Source organism: Mesoplodon densirostris, chromosome 2, assembly GCF_025265405.1.
Source record: "Mesoplodon densirostris isolate mMesDen1 chromosome 2, mMesDen1 primary haplotype, whole genome shotgun sequence".
In the NCBI taxonomy this organism is placed as follows: domain Eukaryota; kingdom Metazoa; phylum Chordata; class Mammalia; order Artiodactyla; family Ziphiidae; genus Mesoplodon; species Mesoplodon densirostris.
Genome location: NC_082662.1, coordinates 18,371,022 through 18,395,273, shown reverse-complemented (window position 1 = coordinate 18,395,273; position 24,252 = coordinate 18,371,022). Strand labels below are relative to the sequence as shown.

The 24,252-nt window shown below is 40.6% G+C and overlaps 1 protein-coding gene across 3 annotated transcripts in view; it reads right to left on the bottom strand.

Annotated features, from left to right (window-relative positions):
• The window catches only part of ZBTB40 (zinc finger and BTB domain containing 40), an 83,818-nt gene extending 60,619 nt beyond the window's left edge, over positions 1–23,199 (bottom strand). For 2 of the 3 annotated variants that reach the window (XM_060089125.1, XM_060089127.1), the window contains exon 1: positions 23,066–23,199. The gene's annotated coding sequence lies outside the window, so the exon portion shown is untranslated. Of the gene's footprint in view, positions 1–22,109; positions 22,153–23,065 lie in introns of those variants that run through there. The other variant, XM_060089126.1, reaches the window with a different exon arrangement.
• Positions 23,200–24,252: the final 1,053 nt, after the last annotated feature.

Below are 24,252 nucleotides of genomic sequence, written 5' to 3'. Positions count from 1 at the left end.
ACATATATTTTACTGTTTCCCTCTAACTCCCTTTGTAAGGAAGTTAAATGGAGGGGAGAGAATACAGCACTAAATATAATGTCACAAAAGCATGCTTTTCAGAGTTAAGAAACTATAGTGGAACACAGCATGTTGGAATCTTTAAGTGAAGTCCTGTAGATTCCTGTATAGAGGCAACCTAAATTATGTTATTAAGCACTTAACTGAAATCACTAGGCTTGGGAAAACTGTCAAAGGTCCCAAGGGAAGAACATTTAAACAACAAAAGAGCACCAGAAAGATGGATGTTCCTCAAAGCAACAATATTTTTTTTTATTAGTTTCTTCTTTATAACAAAGTGAATCAGTCATACATATACATCTGTTCCCACATCCCTTCCCTCTTGCGTCTCCCTCCCTCCCACCCTCCCTATCCCACCCCTCCAGGCGGTCACAAAGCACCGAGCTGATCTCCCTGAAAGCAACAATATTAAAGCCTCAAGAAAAGACTATACTGATATAGAATAAAGATACTTAGAAAGAAAAAACTTAATTGGCTGAACCAAGTGCTGCATAATGACCCAAAACACAAATGGGAATTCAACACAAAGTGGAAACTAGGCCAGCTTTCTAAAAGAAGCACAAAGATTTTATTTATTTATTTAAAATTTTATTTTGTCTACTTCCAAAAAGAATCTGAAAGTTTGAGGATTCTTTAAGTTACAAAGAAACAACAGTTACACACAGGGGAAAAAACAAAACAAAACCAAAAAACCAGAAAAAGCACAAGTGAGAACTTAAGTCAGAGCTGGTAAGAAACATGGAATCCCTTCCATGAACAAGAAGGAAAGTAACACTAAAGACTTACAGTCTCTTATATACATCAGTTAATTAAATAAAGTAGATGTTCTGAAATCCACAACTGCTGGCAATGTCCTCAGCAAGACACTCAAACAAAAGACTTTGCTGCCACTGATGAAGGGTAAGAAACTTTTTTCTGGGCCTCAGGAACTGGACCTGCCATTCCCCAATTTACTGTACTTATTTCCCCATAAGTCTTCAGCCAGCAATACACACATGTCAATTAACAACTATTTATGGGTCAACTGCCTACCAATTACTCAGCCCACTGCTAGGTGCTGTGTGGGAGCCAAGTGAAATATAAAACAAGGTCCTTGTTCACAGAGAGCTTGCAATAAAGTTGACTCAACTTATTTCAACTAGAATGACTGAAAACAGAAGTCTTAGAAGGACTCAATACACAAGAGCAAGAAGAGGGAAAGGAAGAAGAGAGAAGGGAAAAAAACAGATTGATCCCAGTGAGTGGAAAGGAAAAGGGAAGGACTGGAGTTGGTAAATGCAAGTTAGGTACAATTTCAACAGGTAAGGGTGAAAAGGGAGGGAGAGTGCTCTGGAATCATTTATGTGCACAGGCAGTTAGCACTGGACCCATTGGAAAGGCACTGGAAAGCCCTCCAGTAAGTTGCTGCCATCATTATTATGGACACTGGGCTGGCTAGGGTGGGTCTCCAAAATTACCCATGTAAGAGGAAATGTGGAACACTAGGCTGCCTAGGTTAGGGAGGCCAGAAAATGAGCAGAGGAATTTAACCTGCTTTGAGGGAGGAGCTTCTGAAATACAGCACAATTAAAGCAGAGCTATTCCAGTGACAGATGGCATGGTCTAATAGAAAAAAGTGACTAGCAATGGGAAGGAAGAACAAGCATCCTATATATATTGTCTAATAATAAATAAAGCTCCATAGGAGCAGAAGTTGAACACACATCTGCCTAGATTTCTATATCCCAATACCCAAGAAAGAAAAGCCATCCTAATACTTGATCAAGGGTCCTCCATTCCAGTTCTCCTAACAATTCTGCACTCTCCTTTGGGCACATCTATCTCATAGTCTGAGACATCTCTCATATGGCCTGGCTCAATGCAACCTTATCTGCTTAAAGTCTATTTTGTTTTTACTGTTGCTATTGATAATCCCTATCTCCAGAATATAATCTTTACTTCTGTCTTGATTTCTGGGCTCTGCTGGAACCAGAGAGCTGGGAGGGACCTTGGAGAGCCCTATTCATTGCTTTCAGCAAACAGAAGTTCATTACTTTATCTATCACGTACTCTTGTCGAATGACCAAATGACCTTAGTCCAATCCCTCCCTTTTTTAACAGAGGAAACTGAGGTCCTGAGAGGCTGAGTTGCTCTTTGATCCGAGTCAGCTTTAACCCCATGGCTATTTAGTATCTCACAAACAACCAGAATCAGGTGAAATAACAGGCACTCTCAACATAATTAGAGCAAAGATCACACACTCAGAGACAAGAAATGGGGCATTTGCTACACACAAAAAGATGATTTAAAATGTAACATATCTAAGGAATCAGCTAAGTTAAAAGAGAACCACTAGCAATTATTTCTGAGAATGCAAGGAGGATTGGTGAGGTTAGAAAAGGGTGACCGTAGCTTTTAGCAGGCCCACATTGCTCAAGTTCAAAAGCAGCTGTCATTTGGTTTCTTCTCTTACACTGCAGGCCTGAAAGGCAGCAATATATAGTGTAAGGGATGGAGATTTTTGTATTTGATACTCCTGGGTTCATGGTAGTACCTTTTTATATGTATTATCATTGTTGTTTCTAATATTATTATCATCACTATCATCATCATTCCATCCCAAATGCTAGTCTACTACTGTTCCAATCTTTGAGATTTGTAGCAATACCTGAACAGCCTGTGTGCTTTCCTAAGGTACGTTCTGGTCACTGGGAAATCCAGGTAGCCAGAACAGCTCTGAAGAATTTCAGATTCTAAGAGTCACCTTTGGGGATTTGGGAAGCTGTCTACCGAGCTCTATGGTACATATCAAGTAGGGATAATACCTTGCTATATTCTGGGATTTACACCTCATTCTTCCATTTACCTTTGTTTTACAGATGAAGACTAAGGCTCAGGGATGTTAAATGGCTTGTTAAGGGCCACAGAGTTAACAAGGGGCATAACTCAGCCCACGTCTCAATTCTCAAGCCATAGTTCTTTTCTCTATAATATGAAGGCCTCACTGGAGGCCAAGACTTAGCTACCACTTCTGCAGATTATTCTCCCTTCCAAGAGCTCAGTAGCCATTAAGAAGTATAGCTGTCAACTCTTGGTTACTTTACAAGTACACTTACAGTCTCACCCTGAGGGGAACTGTTTAGTGAGCCAACCACATCCACTGGCCCATCGGCTCAGGAAACTGTACTTCTCTCAATTACCAATTCATGTCTCGTGAACAGAGTTAGCTGTAATGGTATCCTGCTCTCTCTTTTCATATTCTATCAAGGATATTATTTATCAAATAATCACAAATAAGAGCTACTAATAAGCACATTTTACATGTCACCCCCTTTAATACTAATAACCCAGCAAGATAGTTAAACCCAATTTATAATTAAGTCCCAATAGTGGAGAGGTTAAGGAACAGGCCCAAGATCACATACAAAATCAGTAGAGGAACTGAGATTTTAATCCAGTCTAACTGAGTCTTTTAAAGCTCATGCCCTTTTACCCACTAGAACAATTTCTCATACTTTAGTGTGCATAAGAATCACCTGGGGATCTTGTCAAAGAAAAGATTCTGACCCAGAAGGTCTGCAGTGGGATCTGAATTCTGCATTTCTAATAAGCTCTGGGTTGATTCAGGTGTTGGTAGTCCAAGGAATCCTCTCTGAATAGCAAAGCACTATACAACATTGCCTGTTCTCAAATCACATTTTTTCACATCTAATTATTATCAAATATGTTTTAAGCAACCCTTTACCTCTAAAAAGTTCCAAGTCATCCTCAAAACCTTCCCTTTTGCACCTGCCCTTGCTCCAGTCAGAACAGCTTTAAGAATAAAACCTACAAAATACGAAAGATTCTAATAACCAGGCCTTAGGTGAATAGCTCTGTGGCCTGGCACCAACCAAAACTCCTTTAGAATGCATTCCAGCAACCCGGACTTCCAGGGCTAGACAAGCTTCCCTGGCTGCTGCCAAAGTAAATGGAGGTCAAACTGTTCCTGATCTAGAGTAAAGTGGTCACCTGAACCTGGTTAAGCCTTGGCAGGTCCTAGGATGGTACAGCCAATCAATAAATGTATGCTGAACTGGACACAGTGAAGAGATCTGGGCTCATGACACTATATATGACCTACTGTGACATTTCCATTCTAACTACTATGCCCATCTGTCTTCCCCCACAGAACAGGACAACTCTGCTTGTCTTCCATAGCCTTCCATACCCAGATCCCCTAAAAGCCGTATCGAACAGCATTTCAAGGCCTATATTCTCTTTTGTGGTATAAAGTCTAAATAAAGATTAAGGCTTAATATTATGTGCTGCCTTGACAGCTGGTAAAATCAAGAAGGCCTCAAATGTCCTAACCACAAATTCCAGTACCCACTCTGCTCCCGTGGACAAGGTCCCCTAGACAAACAATCCTCCTTATCAGAGGGGCCAGGAACTGTTCCTGTTTATTCCTGGGTAGTGGGTTTCAGTTCCCTGCCAGCCCCCAAAATTATTCAAACAAGCCAATCACATCCTCTGGCATAAACCAGAAAGCACCCACCTTCTTGATACTACAAGCCTGCCTCCCACAGCCCCTGGCTGTTAACTCTGCTCCTGAGTACACCCTCTGTGTCCTCCTCTGGGGCTGTGAGTATAAACTGCTTTCAGTCTCATCTGCCAGTGTTGTGTGCTTAGCCATCCCCACAACCCTAGGGTAGGAATCCCTCCCTTATCAACGAGGTGAAGAGGAGGTGATTAAAACATCGTTTTTTGCCCAATCCACTGATCTCTGCTCTTTTTCCTATCCTTGAATCTCCTGAATGCCTTTAGTAAGGTCATTAACTACTCTATGATGGTAATGATGTCCAGCATTTGTTCTAAGCTCTGTCCATACATTTTCCCACTTAATTCCCCAAACATCCCTATGAGGTAGACACCATTATTATCCCTAATACACAGATGAGGAAACTAATGTCCAACAAGGTTATGCAACTTGCCCAAGACCATACAGGTATTGAGTGAGAGCAAAGCTCAAATGCAGATCTACCTGGCTCCCTGTTCTTAATTACTACCTTAGTCTTGGGAGGATTTCGGGGCTCAGTGCTATCATTCCTCAACTCCTCTCACAGACAGAGATGTGTGGCTAGATGCCCTGACAGGATCACCTGCGTTTGAGATGCCATGGAAATGCATATCTGGGAAACAGTGTTATTGGAACAGGCCAGCTGGCTTGCCAGGAAGAGACTGGCAAGAGACTTCCCTCGACGGCTTGAACTTAATTTACTAAAGGTCTAGTCTGGTTATCAACCTCATAGATACAAACACCCTATCCTGTAAAAGTCTCAAAATTAATCAGACTTGGGGAGTTTGGATAGTACTGTCTAAACTTATTGTATAAGAGAAGAAATATAAATCAGAAAGTCAATTTATTAGTTCATTTATTAGTGAAATATGCCTACTCTCTGCAGTCATCTGTGAAAAAATTCCAGCAGCAAGGTCAAGTATAATCAGAAAGCCTTTTAGGAATCACAGAAGAGACTACATCTCTCAACATTCAGTGGTGGCCTGGTGCATCTATTTTTGTCATGGAAGTAAATGCTTGGGCCCCAGACTGGGCAGGTAGAGTCTGAGGGTCAATGTCCACTGCATGGGCACTGCCAACTGACATTCTGTCTCGTCCCTTCCAATACCAAGTTCCTGGACTCTTCTGCGGCTCCAGCCTCTCTTCTGATACAGTTAAACTTAGCTTTGTCTTTGAGGTGACCTTGTGCACTTCACTAATAGCACTGACCACATGCTAATTTTTCAGTCTCTCAGAATGTAAGGAGTGCCCTCTGGTTGCTCCCGCCCTCAGGCTTTTCTTCCCGTGCTCCAAACCTCTATCCATAGCAGATCAGAACTATTCCTCCTTCAAGGAGCCTAAGCCCAATGAAGCGCTCAACTCCGAACTTATCCACCTTCTAACTTCCATCTGGGTCATCTGCCTGACACCATGGTACCAGATTCAGTCCTTACTCCTTTTCCCTTGGTCCGCTCACTTCCTCCTTCCTTCCTCCCATGCACTTCTTTCACCTATTACTCTGCATTCCTTCAGGTCATTCTGCCACAGATCACTAAAACTTAAAAAAAAAAAATTATTTATCAATCACAAACATGAATGATTCCTGATCAGAAGGATAATAAAAATCCGAGAATTTTGCAACTAGAATTATCTGTAGAGACTATGTAATTCAGCCCACTCATTTTCCAGATGAAGAAGCTGATAGAAATTCAGTGACATGGCAAGTCACGTATCTAGGCAATGGTAGGGCCAGACCCAGGACCCAGGTTTCTGGCCTTTCAAGCTAGCACCTGAACCAAAGTACCAAACTCCTAAGTATATACAACAGGCCGTCAGTAGGGAGGGCTTCCTATGTACCTGACAGACTGGCAGCCACTAGCACCAGGCGTGTTATATAGTTTACTATCTTTTTCTTTGAATGTTGATTAAATATCAGTCATTGATAGATCTTTCAATAAGAAAATATTTATCCTCAAGCCATAAAACTGCCCAAAAGTATCTTAGGGAATATATATGATGGCAAATTTCCCAATCCACTGTCATTAGTAGAACTGTAAGGGAGGTTTGTGACTTAACAAAAACAACAAAAACAAGGGACTTCCCTGGCGGCCCAATGGTTAAGATTTCACCTTCCAGGGCAGGGGGTATGGTTTGATCCCTGGTTGGGGAGCTAAGATCCCACATGCCTCCCAGCCAAAAAACCAAAACACAAAACAGAAGCAATATTGTAACAAACTCAATAAAGACTTTAAAAATGGTCCACATCAAAAAAAAAAAAAAAATTTAAGTAACTATTTAAGATATTTAAAAGATAATATATTCACGAATAACTTAACTGAGGTCAGGATGGAGAAGGCCTTTCTATGCATAAAGAAAACAATAAATTTACAAGTGATCAATAGATTTGACTATATATAAATGAAAACTTCCCCAAAAACCACCACTAACAAAATTAAAAGATAAATGATAAACCAGTGAACACTTCATGTCATATGAAGTGAAAAATAAGCAGTTAATATTAGAATAGAAAGATGATACAAAAATAAGAAAAAAATTAACATTTAAATTTTTTAATGGACAAAGAAAAACAGATAATTCATAAAAGAAATAAACAGTCAATAATCCAATAAAAAGTTCACCCTGATGAATAAAGAAATGCAAATTAAAACATTAATACTATTTAGGGGCAAGCAAATTGGAAAAGTTTTCAATGACAATATTTCATTGGGAAACAGTGGTTTTAGACTATGGATTCTGATTAAGCAGACTTTGGTTTGAAGCCTAACTTGGACATTTACTCAGTGACCCTGGGCAGGTCACTTTAATCACCGTGAGCCTTAACGTCTTTACAGTTTTGGTGTGAAGATGAAATGAGATAATGCATCTTAAATGTTTCAGCAAAGTGCCTGTCAACAGCAAATGCTCAATAAGTGTTAGCTATTATGATAAAAATAATATTTGCATTAATAAGGCAGGGAAGGGAGCAATGAGGTACCTACACAGTGCTGATGGGAGTGTAAACTGGTAAAAATCATTCAGGGAAGTAATCTAGTAAGTAATCTGCTCATGTAGAGCTATAAAAAATGTCCTTGGAGAGGGACATGAGAATTTGGGGGGATTGAGGAGGATATACTTTACGTGCACTGTTTGAATGTTTTACCAGGATGTGTTTTACAGAATATATCTGTAATATATATCAGTTGTATAATTACAAATTAAAAAAAGAATGAGACTCCTATGATATTAGAAGAAAAAAAAATTGTTAGTTTATTCCTTTAGACCCACTTCTAAGTATCTATCTATAAAGAGATAATAATTAGAGATATAATAAAATATTTATGTACACTGTATTCAGAGCAATAGATTTAATGGTAAAAAACTGGAAACTTAGATGTATAATATGAGATTTTTAAAGTAAACATGGTATATGGACATATTATAGAATATCGTGTAACCATTAAAAATCAGGCTCTCTATATGGTACCTACAAGCACAAGTAACCAAAGGAAAAAAAATAAATTGGACTTCATCAAATTTAAAAACTTCTGTGTATCAAAGGACACTATTATGAAAGTAAAAAGACAATCCACAAAATGGGTACAAATATTCACAAATCATATATCTGATAAGGGTCTGGTATCCAGAATATATAAACACAGTGTATCAGAATAAGGTATTCAGAACTCTTACAACTCAAAAATAAAAGGACAAATATGCCCATTTTAAAATGGGCAAAGGATCTGCACATATATCTCTCCAAAGAAGATATAAAAAATGGCAAATAAGCACATGAAAAATGCTCAACATCAGTAGTCACTGGGGAAATGCAGATCAAAACCACAATGAGATATCACTCCACACCTACTAGGATGCTATAATAAAACAAACAAACAAACAAAAAATACAAGCATTGCTGAGGATGTGGAGACACTGGAAATCCTATACATCGCTGGTGGGAATGTAAAATGGTAGCCCCATTGTGAAAAATAGTTTGTCAGTTCCTCAAAAAGTTAAATACAGATGCAGCAATTCCACTCCTAGGTATATACCCAAGAGAAATGAAAACATATGTCTACACAAAAACTTGTACACTAATGTTCACTGCAGCATTACACATAACAGCCAAAAAGTGGAAACAACTCAAGCATCCATCAACTGATAAATGGACAAACAAAATTGTGTTTATCCATACAATGGAATATTATTCAGTCATAAAAAGGAATGAAATAATGATAGTGCTACAAACACGGGTAAACCTTGAAAACATGCTAAGTTAAAGAAGCCAGACACAAAAGGCCACATAGGGTATGATCCCCTTTATATAAAATGTCTAGAATAGGCAAATCCATAGAGACAGAAAGATTAGTGATTGCTAGAGGTTGGGAGGAGGACTGGGGAGTGAATGCTAATGAGTATGGGGTATTTTTTTGGAGTGATGAAAATGATCTAGAATTAGGAAGTGGTGATAGTTACACAGACTTTGAATTGTATACTTTAAAACAGTAAATTGTATAGTATGTGAATTATATCTAAATAAAAAAATTTTAATTAGGCTCTTGAAGATTTTTAACAATGTGGTGAAATGCTCTCAACATACTAAAAGGAAAAAAAAACAGGATGCAACTGTATATATAATTCCAACTTGGTTTAAAAATATATGTACATGCATACATACATTTGCATTGAAAAAGACAGAAAATATATTAAAATGCTAATGGTGGTTATCCCTAGGTAGTATCACTATGGGGGACTTATTTTCTTCTTCATATATTTCAAATTTTTTCTACAGTAAACATGCATTATTTTTATAACCTGCAAATTAAAAAACCCAGGTAGGTTTGTTTGGCTTCAAAGCTAGTGTCATTTCCAACATACTATATACTCATAAGACATTTATTTAGCTCCTACCATGTACCAAGCAAAGTTAAATAAGATATAATCTCTGCCCACAAGGAATTTACTTAACTCTAGGGTGGGGTCTGATCCCAAGTCCAAGGACTGGGAAGGGGAAAAGGCATCTATAATGCTCTTTACATTACTGGACACACAGTGTTATTCAACTGCACACTTTCTGGGAGACAGGTCGTGAGCAGCAGTGTAGCTCAGCGGTTAAAGGCCGGAGCTAGAGCCAGACTACCTGAGTGTGAAGCTTAAATGCCCAATTACAAAGTGTGACCTTGGGAAAATCGCCTAAACTCCATGGGGCATAGTTTCCTCATCTACAAAATAGGGGTAATAATAGTACCTCTCTCACTGGGTTGTTGGAAGATTAAATGAATTAACACAGCTAAAGCACCAGCATTGTATGCTGGGGACACAGCAAGTGCTCAATAAACTGATTAGCTGCTAGCTGCCAGCATCAGCGTCAGCGTCACAGTCATCATGATCAGCACTACCACCACCTCACCACCATATTCTCAAGGAGGTAGAGACAGGAGATTAAGGACCACTAGAAACGTTGATTTTCACGTCTCAAAACTGGCAGCTAGCATCTGATTCTTGATAAGCCTATAATAACCATTACATTCAACTAATTTCTTTTTCCAGATTCTCTCAATCTCTAATGAAACTCTTCTTTTGAGGTGTTCAAAACAATGAGGCAAAACATCAAACTGTTTGGCATAACAAACTGCTTGTGTCCTCTTATCTTTTGTCTAATTCATAGAAACAAGCAAGTTTTCAAGGCTATTATAATGGAAGGAGGCTTTGAGAGACTTATCTGCCTTTCCCCTGCCTTTCCGGGCCATGCTGCTTTGATCCAGTAGTTCATCAACGATGACTCTTCACAGGCCAAACTGCAAAATCTCCTGAGCGACATATTCATCTAATGAGTGGCTGGGGATTGTGACTGCATTACACCTAATGCCGACTCTTCCATCCTGCAGTCAAGACTCTCAACAAGCAATCATCACTTCAGTGCTTTCACATTCAACCTCTTAGGTGTTACAAAAGACCCTTGGCTTCATCACTGACACTTCTGTCCTGACCTGAAAATGTGGATGAGTTCTGCGTTTTCACCAATCTGATTATGATAATACACTTTTCTTCAGGGGGGAATAAATCTCAACCACACAGTAGCAAATTCCAAAATCAAAGATACCCATCTAATGTAAAAGTAAAGAGCTCAAGCAACTGAAGAATACCAAAACAGGCCTTGTGACTCCGGAGGCTGTGTGTTTAACAGTAAAGGTTTAGGGCACAGGCTGTAGAGACAGCTCGCCCGTGGGTGAATCACAGCTCTGCCTCTCTTACCAGCTATACAACTTGAGGCAAGTTGCTTAACTCTCTGGGCCTCAGTTTCCTCATATGTAAAATGAGGATAATATTAGTTTTATCTCATGGGGTAGCTGTAAGCATTAATAAGCCTCTGTTAGTGAGTCAATGCACATGAAAGGCATTTCCTGTAACATTGTAAATATTCATTAAATGTTAAAAGGAAGCATAAAAATACACCTGCCAAAATATTTGTTTTTACAGTTTTGGGCTGTGTGATCAGTTCACAGATATACTGTTTTTCATTTTTTAAAATATTTATTTATTTATGGCTGTGTTGGGTCTTCATTGCTGCACATAGGTTTTCTCTAGTTGCAGCGAGCAGGGACTACTTTTTGCTACAGTGTGCAGGCTTCTCATTGCAGCGGCTTCTCACTGTGGAGCACGGGCTCTAGGTGCATGGGCTTCAGTAGTTGTGACACACGGGCTCAGGAGTTCTGGCTCGCAGGCTCTAGAGCACAGGCTCAGTAGTTGTGGCGCACAGGCTTAGCTGCTCTGCAGCATGTGGGATCTTCCGGATCAGGGATCGAACCCGTGTTCCCTGCATTGGCAGGCGGATTCTTAACCACTGACCACCAGGGAAGTCCGATATACTTGTTTTTAATCACTCTGCCTCATCACTTATATAAGTTACATATGTATCTTCTATATACTATATGTCAAATATTACATAATTTTTTTAAAAGAATTTATAGACAATCACATTGCAAGTTTCACAGCTGAGTCAAGCTAGGAAAGGGAGAGGGTTAAGCCTCTCATAACAGCATGCTGGACTATATAATCTGAGAGATTTCACACAAAGCCTTTAACTCACTGAAATTTAATAGGAGATACAAAGAACTTTTGAAATCACCTGCTCCAATTCCCTCATTTGTAGATGAAGAAACTGAGGCCCTGAGAAGTGTTATAAGATCTTCCAGTTCACTAATAACAGAAATCAGACTCTTCTGTTAACTATGACTCAGATATATATTTTTAAGTGGAAAGTAATGAGGAAGACATTATGGAAAGGGGGAAAAGAAAGACATAGTTTGGAAGGGTTAAGGTAGCAACCTAACAATGGGAGCTAACATTTTATGAAGATTTATTATATCCCCGACACTGTGACAAGCATTTTGCATGGGTGCGCCTATATAATTTTTGCAAAATCTGGGAGGTAGTTAATATTATTAACTCCACTTTAACTGAGAAAGTGGAGACCTAGAGAGATTAAATGACTTGCCCCAAATCATAAAGCCAGTGAGCAGTAGAGTCAGTAAATGAACCCATGCTGTCTGACTCTGGAGCCGGAACCTTTACCACTGGATATTGCCCAAGCTTAAGAATTTAAAAAGCAGTGAAGCGCTTGATCCTTGAGTCTTTCTCCTACATTTTTGGTAACTTCTCTGTTCAGAGGCAGTGCAAAGATACACAGTAAATGAAGTAGTTTTTAAGGAAGAACAGATGACCTTGATTTAGAGCCTACTTATTCCCCGCTATATGAGGCACCATACACACATTACTCTGGCCCCCTGACTTGTCCAAGGCCATACAGCTGCTAATAGTGCCACTGGGGGATGTGGAGCCCATGCCGTCCCAGCAAACCTCCAGGACCCATTTCCCAGCCTAGTCAGTGGACAGTGTGTGCTTGTCTGTCCAGCAGATCTTTACTGAGCTCAGCCAAATGGCCTTAACTGACTTGAAACTACACAGAGAAGAAATCAGCATACTCCCTGCTCTCAAGGAGTTTATGGCACAGCTGGGAAGGAGAGACCACTTTCAGCTTAAAATCCTTCTTTTCTTCTACATTGTAGTTAAGCAGCAGAAGCACTGAAGAGTCTATGGAGCCCCAACTTCCTGTGAGACTGTCCTATTGCCCTACTCAGATCACCCAGCCTTCAGGACACTTCTGTGTATATTTCATACACGAACTCCATTCTCTTCTCCCCTTAGTACTGTAAGCTTTTCCTCTTGCCTTTGAAGAAGTGGGAATTATTTTCATCTCTATCTTCCTCCCATCCATCACCAGGGATTATGACAAGAGGGTTAACTTAAGAAACTAACATCCAAAAAAAAAAAAGCAAAAGATGATAACTTCTCTATTGTCTTTAACGTTTGGAAAGAGCCTATGGGATTCCATAGTATTTGCTCAAAAATGTTCAAAGAAATACATGGAAAACTTCATTTTCTGCCGCCCAGGAAAAAAAAATCCAGAACTCTAGGGACCAATTATTCTGCTGTCTTGGACTTTGACCTTAGAAAGTCTCCCTCTGGTTTAAATCTGACTGGAACTGAGGGCAGTTGACAGCAGAGTACCAGGTATAAGAGCAGCTTGTGTCTAGGTGGTCAAATTTAATGACTGCCAGGGCTTCTGAGCATGATTCAGAAGTTATAGTACCGTACCAAACCTACGGGCTAAATGAATAAGAGCAGCAAGTTTCACTGTTGTTTAAATTTATACATTCTTACTACTTTCCCAACATCATGCTAGGAGCTGGGTACTCAAAACAGTGACAGGCCTTTAAAAATGAACTAAGATCAGATTGCACTAACAAAACTCTAAGATAAAGAGAAAGCAGAGCAAAAGCAGAGAACATAAGAGAAGCAATAAAGAGGGAGAGAGAGGAGGGTTTACTGTTTGCAAACAGCAGAAGTGAGGGAAATATTTGTGATGTGAATTAGAAGGGAAGATTTATATAATACTACTACCAGTTACAGTTTAGAAGAGTAGCTCTTGACCATCTCCCTTGCTTCTGCTTTTCCCTGGCCAGCTGGAGTTTAAAATTTTAAAAACGGGCTTCCCTGGTGGCGCAGTGGTTGTGAGTCCACCTGCCGATGCAGGGGACGCGAGTTCCTGCCCCAGTCCGGGAAGATCCCACATGCCGCAGAGCGGCTGGGCCCGTGAGCCATGTCCACTGAGCCTGCGCGTCTGGAGCCTGTGCTCCGCAACAGGAAAGGCCACAGCAGTGAGAGGCCCGCGTACCGCAGAAATAAATAAATAAATAAATAAAATTAAAAAAAAATTTTTTTTAAACAATCTTAAGGAGCTAAAAAGAGTTGGGTTCTACACCTGACTTTAGCTCTGTAACCTTGAGTTACTTAATCTTTCAAAACCTGTTTTCCCAAGTGCAAAATGAGTGAACATGTATATGGGAGCTCATAATGCTATTCTCACTTTTATGTTTGAAATTTCCATAACAATTTTTTAAATGGGGATAATAGTATCTATTGCTTAGTTGCTGTGAGGATACAAGAAATTGTGTAAAACACTTAGTACAGTGCGTGGCACTTTTTAGGTGTTCATTAAATGCTAACTATTATTATCAACATGGTATTTTTTAAGTTCTGGGATGGGGATAAGGAGGAGAGCAAAATGCTATGTACCAGTGAATTAAGGCTACAGACTGCAGACTGAGGAACAACTGTGCAAGGAAAACCTTCCCAAATATACTCTTATAGGCTTCTCACTCTTTTATTCACTTTTTCCCCTTACTGCTTTATTCATTCCATTCAACAAACATGTACTGACTGCCTACAGTATGCAGGACACAGAGCTAGGTATTGAGAATGGGAAAGAGAGGGAGACAGACAACAGAAGGGGTTTGGAGGGGACAATATAATGGGATGGGCTTTTGGAGGAGGGTATCTATGAACCACCAGAAACCATATGCAAAAATTTTTGAGTACGTGGGTGTATATAACTTCTCTGAGAAGTTCTGGAGGGATTCTTAAAGGAATTATTTATTTTTAAAAAAGTTAAGAATGAAAGTCTAATAAACTGAGCAAGAAGCAAACAAACTTTATATAAGGAAAAACATAAAATACTCTTGAAAAATCACAAAAGTAGCCTTGAGCAAATGGAAAGACAGACCATGATCTTGGATAGAAATATTCAACATCATAAAGATGTCAGTTCTCCCTAAGCTAATTTATAAATTTATCATAATCTCAATAAAAATACCATCAAGTTGTTTCATCCGGAAATTAGACAAATTTATTACAAAGCTCATATGGCAGAATAAACAAGCAAAACAGCCAGGAAAACTCTGAAAAGGAGCAATATGAAAAAACTAGCCCCTCCAGACAGTAAAACAAATTACAAAGCCTCTAAAATTAAGATAGTTTTGTAATGGCATATGAATTGACAATCAATGGAACAAAACAGAAAATCCAGTAGGAAACCCAAATGCACATAAGAGTTTAGTATCTGCTAAAGACAGCATCTCAAATCAGTGGAGAAAAGATAAGAGCTTTTAATAAGTAGTGCTGGGACACCTGGCTGGCCACTAGAAAAAAGATAAAATTGGATCCTTCCTCAAACCAAATGCCAAGATAAATTCCAAATGGATCAGAGTCTTAGATACTAAAAAAAAAAAAAGAAAAAAAAAGTGAAACCATATAGGTACTACAAGAAAACACTAATGAATTCCTCATAAATTGAGAGTGGTGCAAACTTCCTAACTCTGACTCAAAATCTAAAGTAATACACTGAAAGACTGATCATTATGACTATGTAAAGATGTAAATTTCTGTACAGCAATAACACTACATATGTAAAGTCAGACACGTGACAAACTGGAAAAAATATTTTTGTAACTTATACCACAGACATTGGGCAGATATTCTGTAACTCATAAAAGGAGAAAATAAAATTAAACTATACTGAAATATTATTTCTCACCTAACATACTGACAAAACCCCAAAACTCTGGCAGCAAGACTCAAGAGAAACAGAAAAGAAGGGTCAGGCATGAAATAAAAACTTCTATGAATACACCTTGCTGTACAGTTTTGATTCTGGAACCATGTAAATGGTTTTCATAGTTAAAAAAACAAAATTAGATTTTTAAAATCAATTCTTAAGTTTTAAAACAAATGAGTCTGTTTATCAAGTTGGTGGCATAACCACATAGAGAAAATAATTACATGAAGTGACTTTAGGACAATGTTTGACTATACAACTCAAATAGCATATATTCTAAGGACAAAAGGAACCACATAGAAAACTAAAACAACATTCAGTAATCTAATGGTCAGGACAGACAGCAGCATTGCTACTTGCCTGGTTAATAACATGGCCAGGGAAATCCAGAGAGAAGGAACAGCCCAGAAGCCCCAGAGCATGGCCCACGGTCCAGGAAGGGTGAAGTTCCATGTTGCCCATGGAGTGTTAATGACTGACGCTCAAGTAGAAGGGTAAGAGGGGAGTGGAGAAAGCGCTAAGAGTTGAGGCTTGAGGTGGGCACAGCCAGGGCTTGAGGGCAGCCCAAGCCATGCCAAGGAACCACACAGAGGGCAGGCAAGCCATCTTGGAGTTTTAGCCTGGAGAGTACCGTGTTCCCATCTGTGCTTTATAAAGATCACTGGCAACAGTGTACAAAATAGATTGGATCGGAACAAAGGTGGAAAGCTGGCTGGCCAGCTACAGACTGCTGCCGCAGTAATCCAAGACAAGAGATTACAGCGGCTTTAGCCAAAAGAGAAAGGGGACATCAACAGGCTTGCAGTCTAAAAAATGTGTGCCATTTGTGGGTGGGGAGTGGAAGGGGGTGGAGAGTTGAGAGAAGGGGAAGAACACTGGATGACTCGCGGGTTTCTGCCTCTGGCAGCTCCGTGGTGCCATCCACTGAGACCAGGAACCCAAGAGAAGTACCAGATGGAAGAAAACTGCTAAGTTCACTGCTGCCAGAGCCCCTCGTGGGGGCAGGGAGCTAAGGGAGTCAAGAAGGAAGACCCAACTGTCAGGCCACAGTCCTAGAAAGTTGAGAAACAGATGAAACTGCAGAGTTAGATTACCTCTTGTAAAATTTTCTCAAAGTCAGAAATAGAATCATATACTGTTCATTTTTGTTTTTTATATTAAAAAAAGTCAAGTAACCAGTATTTGGAGCCTCAAAAGCTATTATTCACACTTATAATCCTTTGTTTCTAACCTCCCTCAACCTAGTTGGGCCCTTTCCTTCATAAAACATGCCCTATTGTATGTCCCAAAACCAGATTCTAGAGCTTATAGCAGAAGTCACTCATGCAAACACCTTCAGGGGTCAGACAGATGTAAAATCTCTCATGTTTAAATGTAAGCAACTAATTGGTAAACACAACACGGGCCAAACTCTGGCCTAAGCCATTTTCTATTGAGGTCCCATTTTTACAAAATATCCTAACATAAAGATTTAAAAGATATTTCCTTCCTTTTTTTTTTTTCCTTTTGGGTACTAATAAAACCAGAAATTATATCACAAACTGACTTTTTCAGAGGTCCTAATATTAGACAAGTTCTGAGATAAGTCTGGTTTCAAAATAGCAGCTCTCCTGTCACAGATACAGAGGGTCTCCAGGACAAATGCAGGGGAAGCATCCTTGCCTCCTGTCTCTGCTTCCTTGAATCTATCCCTCTCCTCCTCTCTCCCTTTTAACCCTACTTTCCTAACCCTGAGGAACTGACTCCACCTGCAAAAAGTTGATGCCTAGAGCCAAAGTACTGAGCTTCTACTACTCTTCCTTTCACCTGTCAGAAGAAACAAATACGTTCATCTGCTAACCAGGTTGTCAAGACAACACGTCCCCATTTCACCAGTCTCATGTAAAATAATGACAATGATCTCTAAGGTATCCCTGAAGCACCTCACTGGGTGAATGCCCATGTTATACACAAACATTCAACTATGTTTGACCAGTTTAGACAGGAAACAAAGCAAGAAAATATACTTTTACATCTTTGAGGTCATGGTCCCAGAACAACAGAAAGTACTAGTTTTAGGGGGATTCTCCTCACTGTTTCGGTTCAGTGGTGTTACATATTCATTGTTGGCTCAGTACCTTTTGAAAGGTCAAGGACCCCTCTGAGACCTGACTACAGTACAAGCATACCTCATTTTATTGTGCTTTGAAGATAGTGCACAATTTTTACAAATTAAAGTTTTGTGGCAACCATGTGTTGTCAGATGATGGTTAGCATTTTTTAGCAATAAAGTATTTTCTACGTGACTCGCTTTATTACAATATTCACTTTACTGCAGTGGTCTGGAACTGAACCTGCCACATCTCCAAGCTATGCCTGTAACGGGCTCTCTTCCCAGAAAAAAAAAATGGCATTCACACAAATCTGCAGGCAAATTCAAAGGATTCATGGATCCCTTGCAACTTGACCATTTACCCCAGATTAACAAGCTAATGTGGATCAGCAATAACATATTTACTTTATCTATGGAAGAAATGAAATACTTGATGTCATGATTTTGAGGATATGGAGTTAAATAACAACATTAGGGAAATGTAAGGAAAGATAGCTTTCTTTCCCTACCTTTCTCTCCCTTGAGAGCTGTAGGAGTCTTACAACTGCACACTCTCTGCGAATGAAATACCGCACCCTCTGCATGACTTAAAGTGACAACCTCATCTCTGAATTTAAATGCCCTTAATATTTAATTATTTCCTCTATAGGTTATAGCTTGCTTTCTCCACATTATCAAGATGATGGCTTTAGAAGGCAGGCTATTGGAGATCCAGAAAACAATATATCCCAATTCAGTTTCCTTGTGAAAATCAAAGAGCTCACTCGTTTGAAGAGTTGAAAGAGGCTGAAGGGTCACCGCTTCCCCCCAGGGTGCTGGTACAGGCAGTACTCCAGAAGGGTAATGTAAATACTCAGTATGAGGCAACAAGGCATACCAATTTGTTTTTCAATCTGTTTTATTTCAGTTCAAAGCACCTTTGCAGATAGATAGTCCAGGAAAATAAGCCACACTTTGGTTATACTCAGTCTTCCTCAATCTCCAAAAGCAGGTGAGTATTGCCAAAGTGTGGCTTGTTTCCCTGCGCTGCCTGTCTGCAATGATGCTTTGAACTGAAATAAAATAGACTGAAAAACAAATTGGTATGCCCTGGCTCTTCCTGCAGTTTTATATTATCCTTCAAAGCTAGTGTTACCACCTACTCTTTACTGGAATCCAACAGACCCAAATCACAGAGTAAAACTGCAATACTTTAAATGTGAAGGTCCCACCCAAACCTAAAATAGCAATTTAATTCAGGGCTTGTTGGTTAACATTGCATTAACATGCCACTCTCCGTCCAGTTCCTTGCTCCATTTGCTAGGCTGGATTACATCTTCTGATGACACGTGCAATATGCTTACTGGATACAGTTTAAAACAAAACTTGACATTGCTGATCTTCCTATATGGTTTGCTCAATTTATTACTGCCTCTGTAATTTTTCATGTTCATGAGCCCAAACATCATTTATTTTTACCTATTCAAAAAGTCTACCGGCTCTAAAGCATTCAACATTCTGCTTAAAGTATGCAACATTATTTTGAAAACTTTTAGAGGAAACCCCAAATCATTTGCAAACAAATTCTAAAATTACTACCAACTAGAAGAAGCCTATCATTTTCTTAGAATGAAGGAATGCAAATAGTTTCAAGCTTAAAACACTAAAATGATGAAAAACGCTCTCCACAGACAGTTGTATAGTTTTGTTTAAAAACTTAATTCCTATTTGGAAAAGATCCTCTCTTAACAAAACATTAAGAAAAAAATAAGATCTGTTCTCCTCCCCCCAAAGACAGAAACACACACACACATACCCATGCACACACACACCCCCCCCCACACACACGCTCATCTGTAACATACTTCTGAATTTTTGTCATTATTTATCACTTTAAGTAAGTTTCCATTTGGGGTCAAATTTGGTTAGTTTTCTCTAATTGGAATTCAGCAATATGTGTGTAACAAAAAGAAAACACACAACAATCCTTTGAGAAGGTACCATTATCCACATTTGACAAATTAGACAATAACCTGTAACTGGCCCAAGAGCATGCAGCTCTATCAGCAGTAAAGCTGGGTACAGGGCTGGGACTCAGAGCACAAGACTGTGAATCACAACACATTCACTGGCTTCTTCTAGTTCTGTAACTCTCCAAGTTCTTGCCATCTCACAGTCTCTGAACCTACCGAAAAGTTCTTCCTCTCCAGTTCTCTCCCCTTTCCCTTCCTTTGGACTGGATCCTTGTCACTCAACAAGTTTCAGCTTAAACTATCCAGAAGAGAGGTCTTTGGGGACTATCCTGGTAATAATAGGTGGTCTCCCAGGTCAACACTGTTTTGTTTGCTTTATAGCAGTTGCCACAATCTGGAGTAACTTTGTTACCTCTTTACCGTGTTAAGACACTCGGTTTTGGGTCCATGTTTCACCCTGATAATCATAGCCACAGTGGTGCCTGGTAAATAGCAGACACTCAAATATTTGTTCAGTGAATAGCCCGGCTTTATTTACTATTTACCAAATACCAGGTTGTGGGCACTGGCTAGCAGCTGATACAAGAAGAGGTGAAGTGTGGTCCCTGCCCTTCAAGACCTCCCTAGTAGGAAAGATAACAAACAGATGGAATAATTCAGGGTGGTCAGTGTGATCAGTTTAGGTTCAGATCGCAGCTCCCTTATGCATTAGCTATGTAACCTTGGTCATCTCTCCTGACTGTTTCCTCATCTTTAAAATGGGAATATTAATACTACCTATGTCATAGTGTTGGTGTGAGGATTAAAAGATAAACCATGGAAATAACGCACATAGTGAAGTCCTTAGCACACAGGAATCACTCAATAAATATTAACTACTGATTTTATTATTATGATGCAATGACAGCTATATATGAAATTATCTTTGTTTACCTGTATGCCACCTGTCCAAGCCCCTACAGAATTTAAATTGCATGGAAGGGCAGAGATTACGTTGATCTTGTTCACCACTGTATTTTCAGGGATTTGAATCATCGCTAGTATATTCTAGGTGCTCGATAAATACTGAATGATAAACAAATGTATGCATGCAAGCATGGGTGCTCTGAATCTATTTGTTAGTTAAACTAGTGATGAATAGTTAGGTTTGGGAACAACTCTTATAAAAGAACAATGTCTACTAAGTAGACATGTCTCCAAAGAAGATATACAGATTGCCAACAAACACATGAAAGGATGCTCAACATCATTAATCATTAGAGACACACAAATCAAAACTACAATGAAGTATCACCTCACACCGGTCAGAATGGCCATCATCAAAGTCTACAAACAATAAATGCTGCAGAGGGTGTGGAGAAAAGGGAACCCTCTTGCACTGTTGGTGGGAATATAAATTGATACAGCCACTATGGAGAACCGTATGGAGGTTTCTTAAAAAACTAAAAACAGAACTACCATATGACCCAGCAATGCCACTACTGGGCATATACCCTGAGAAAACCATAATTCAAAAAGAGTCATGTACCACAATGTTCATTGCATCACTATTTACAATAACCAGGACATGGAAGCAACCTAAGTGTCCATAGACAGATGAATGGATAAAAAAGATATGGCACATATATACAATGGAATATTACTCAGCCATAAAAAGAAACGAAATTTGGAACTATTTGTAGTGAGGTGGATGGACCTAGAGTCTGTCATACACAGTGAAGTAAGTCAGAAAGAGAAAAACAAATACCGTATGCTGACCCATATATATGGAATGTAAAAAAAAAAAAGTGGTTCTGAAGAACCTAGGGGCAGGACAGGAATAAAGATGCAGATGTAGAGAACGGACATGAGGACACGGGAGGGGGAAGGGTAATCTGGGACGAAGTGAGAGAGTGGCATGGACATATATACACTACCAAATGTAAAACAGATAGCTAGTGGGAAGCAGCCACATAGCACAGGGAGATCAGCTCGGTGCTTTGTGACTACCTAGAGGGGTGGGATAGAGAGGGTGGGAGGGAGGGAGACGCAAGAGGGAGGAGATACGGGGATATATGTATACGTATAACTGATTCACTTTGTGATACAGCAGAAACTAACACACCATTGTAAAGCAATTATACTCCAATGAAGATGTTAAAAACAAAAAATAAAAATAAAAACAACGTCTAAATTAGAAAGTGGGGAGTGGCAGAAGTTTGATGATTTAGCCAAGTAGAGAAAATTTTCAGTTGAGGCTGTAATTAAATCTCCACAAGCCATACAAAGATTTGGATTCGATTCCAAGGAAGAACCAATAGTCCCAGTTTGAGAGATGTGAAAGAATGAAGTCCAAGCAGAACAACATGGGTCCCCAGGCAGGGCGCTCCCAGGGAAGAGCTCGATTTGCCAGACCTATACTCTATTACACTCTTAGACAGCTTAACCTCTCAGAACCTGGGCTTCCTCCTCTTACACAAAACAGACACGGACACTTCTAAAAAGTTGTTCGTACAAAAAACCTGTGTATGAAAATAAATAAGCAACTGGCTTACCGTAGGCGCTCGGTAGAACGGTATTATTGTTATTCAAAGTAGGAGAAACAATTCCATTTTGAATAATACACCAATAAGACCAGAAAAGGTAATGGAAGCCAGAGTGGTTGGTCAAATAAAGAGCTCTGGGTGCACAGGGCAGTTGTAACTCGAGTTTCCCACTCCGTGAGAAGGGACCTGAGGAATCCCTGAAGGACAACACTGACCCGGTCTACTTGCGTCTAGAGCTGGGGCCGCCACAGTTTTTCTGTGAAAGGCCAAAAACATTTTCGGCTTCGTGCGCCAAGGGATCAAAGCCATCAGATATCTGTTGCAACTACTCAACTTTGCTCTTGTAGAAGGAAAGCAGTCATAGGCAATACATAAACCATGAACACGGCTGTGTTCCAATAAAACTTCATTTACGGACATGAGAATCTAATTTCATACAACTGTCACAAATTATGTGAAATATTCTTCACAGCCACTGAAAAAAATGTAAAACCTTCTTAGCTCCCGGCTGACAAAAACGGGGGAGGGAGGAGGGGCGGATTTAGCCCAAGACCCTAACTTGCTGGGGCCCGGGGTCGGGATTTGGCAGGAGGGGAGGAGGGATGAGAGTGCGAGAAGCAGCTGCGAGGAGTGGCCTCCGGTCGCGCCGAGGAGCAGGCGGCGAGGGTTGAGGGCAGGTCCCAGGCGGAGAACAGGCCCCAAGCGGGGACTAGGCCCGGCCGAGCGTCCCGGCCGGGACCCCGTGGCCTCTCCCCGCCACAGACGACAGCGGAGCCTGCGCTCGGGGTGTAGGCCGCCCCAGGGCTCCACGTCCCGGGGCGGGGAGAGACGGCCGGGACTTGGCAGAGCGCAGCGGACTTCGCCACGCCGAGGGGTCTCTGTTCGCCCCTCATTCGGGGCGCCTCTTAGGCCACAGCTGCAAAAGGGGTCTCCACGCTGAGTCCCAGCCCCGTTTCTATGGTTACCTGTTCAGCACCGATTCAAACTGCGGTTCTTTATTGACAGCGCCATAAAGGACACGAACACTCCTGCCCGAAGGGAACAATAAAGCTTTCTCCATTCAACAGCGCCAGAGACGCCAGCAGGCGGCCATTTTAAGGCCGGCGCGGAAGAGGTATAAGCAAGGAAGCGGCAGCCCGGCCTGCCCCGCGCGCCACAGTCACGTGCTGGGGGCGGGCCTCACGGGGGCGGGGCACGAGCTCTCCACCAATGCTAGCACGCTGGGATAAACCCGTTGCTAGCCGCTTCTCTGACCTCTGACCCTTGACCACTCCTTACCCTCCCCACACTCCCTTAGAAAAGTTCTAATCGGTTTCTAACGTCCCTCGCCCGGCAGCACTAAAGTTGAGATCTTATCTCAAACAACGGCAGAGAATTAGGCACAAAAGATTTCTTTCCATTTTTCCAAAACAAGTTCACGTGCAAGGCGGAGACGTGACGTGAGCCGCGCCCCAGACGCATTCTCATTGGTGGAGAGGCTTGGCTCGGACGTAATAGGCTAACAGACCCGTATCAACCAATCGTGGCATCTTGAAGGCATTTTGGTCCCGCCTCTCCTTCCTCCCCATTTTGGGATGTAGAGGCTTGTGGGTAAATGCGTTAGTTATGGTTGTGCTCGGTTTTCTTGTCACGTGCGTTCCATGTTGGAATTCCTCTTGCCACCTTCACACAGCCAAACAAATGAAGTCATATCCATACAGTATCAAATTAAGTCACATCGGCTCTGGCCCACTGAGCCTCACAATGTCTGTCTGTCCCTGACACGCAATTTTTCTGTCACTGACAGTCATGCCGCCCAAATCCAGTTGTCTCAGTACAAAGACAAGTTCCCTCTTTGGTTACAGCTGTTGCATCCACAGGGTCGATAGTGAGTCGTTCTGAGGGATGTCATTGTCGGACTGACTCCCATCACCGTTTTAATCACAAATTCAATCTACTGGGCAAAACTGTCATTTGCATTGTTGCTGTCATCCAGTTAATAATTTTTTTTACTGTCACTGTCCAGTATGCGACCCCTCTCCATAACCACAAATTTCAAACAGTTCTGTACAATATAGCAGTTGGAATGTGTGCACAGCTGTCACCCTTTCAGTTGTTTTCACCATCATTATCACTCAACTACTTTCACTGCCACAAAATCAAGTCAATATTA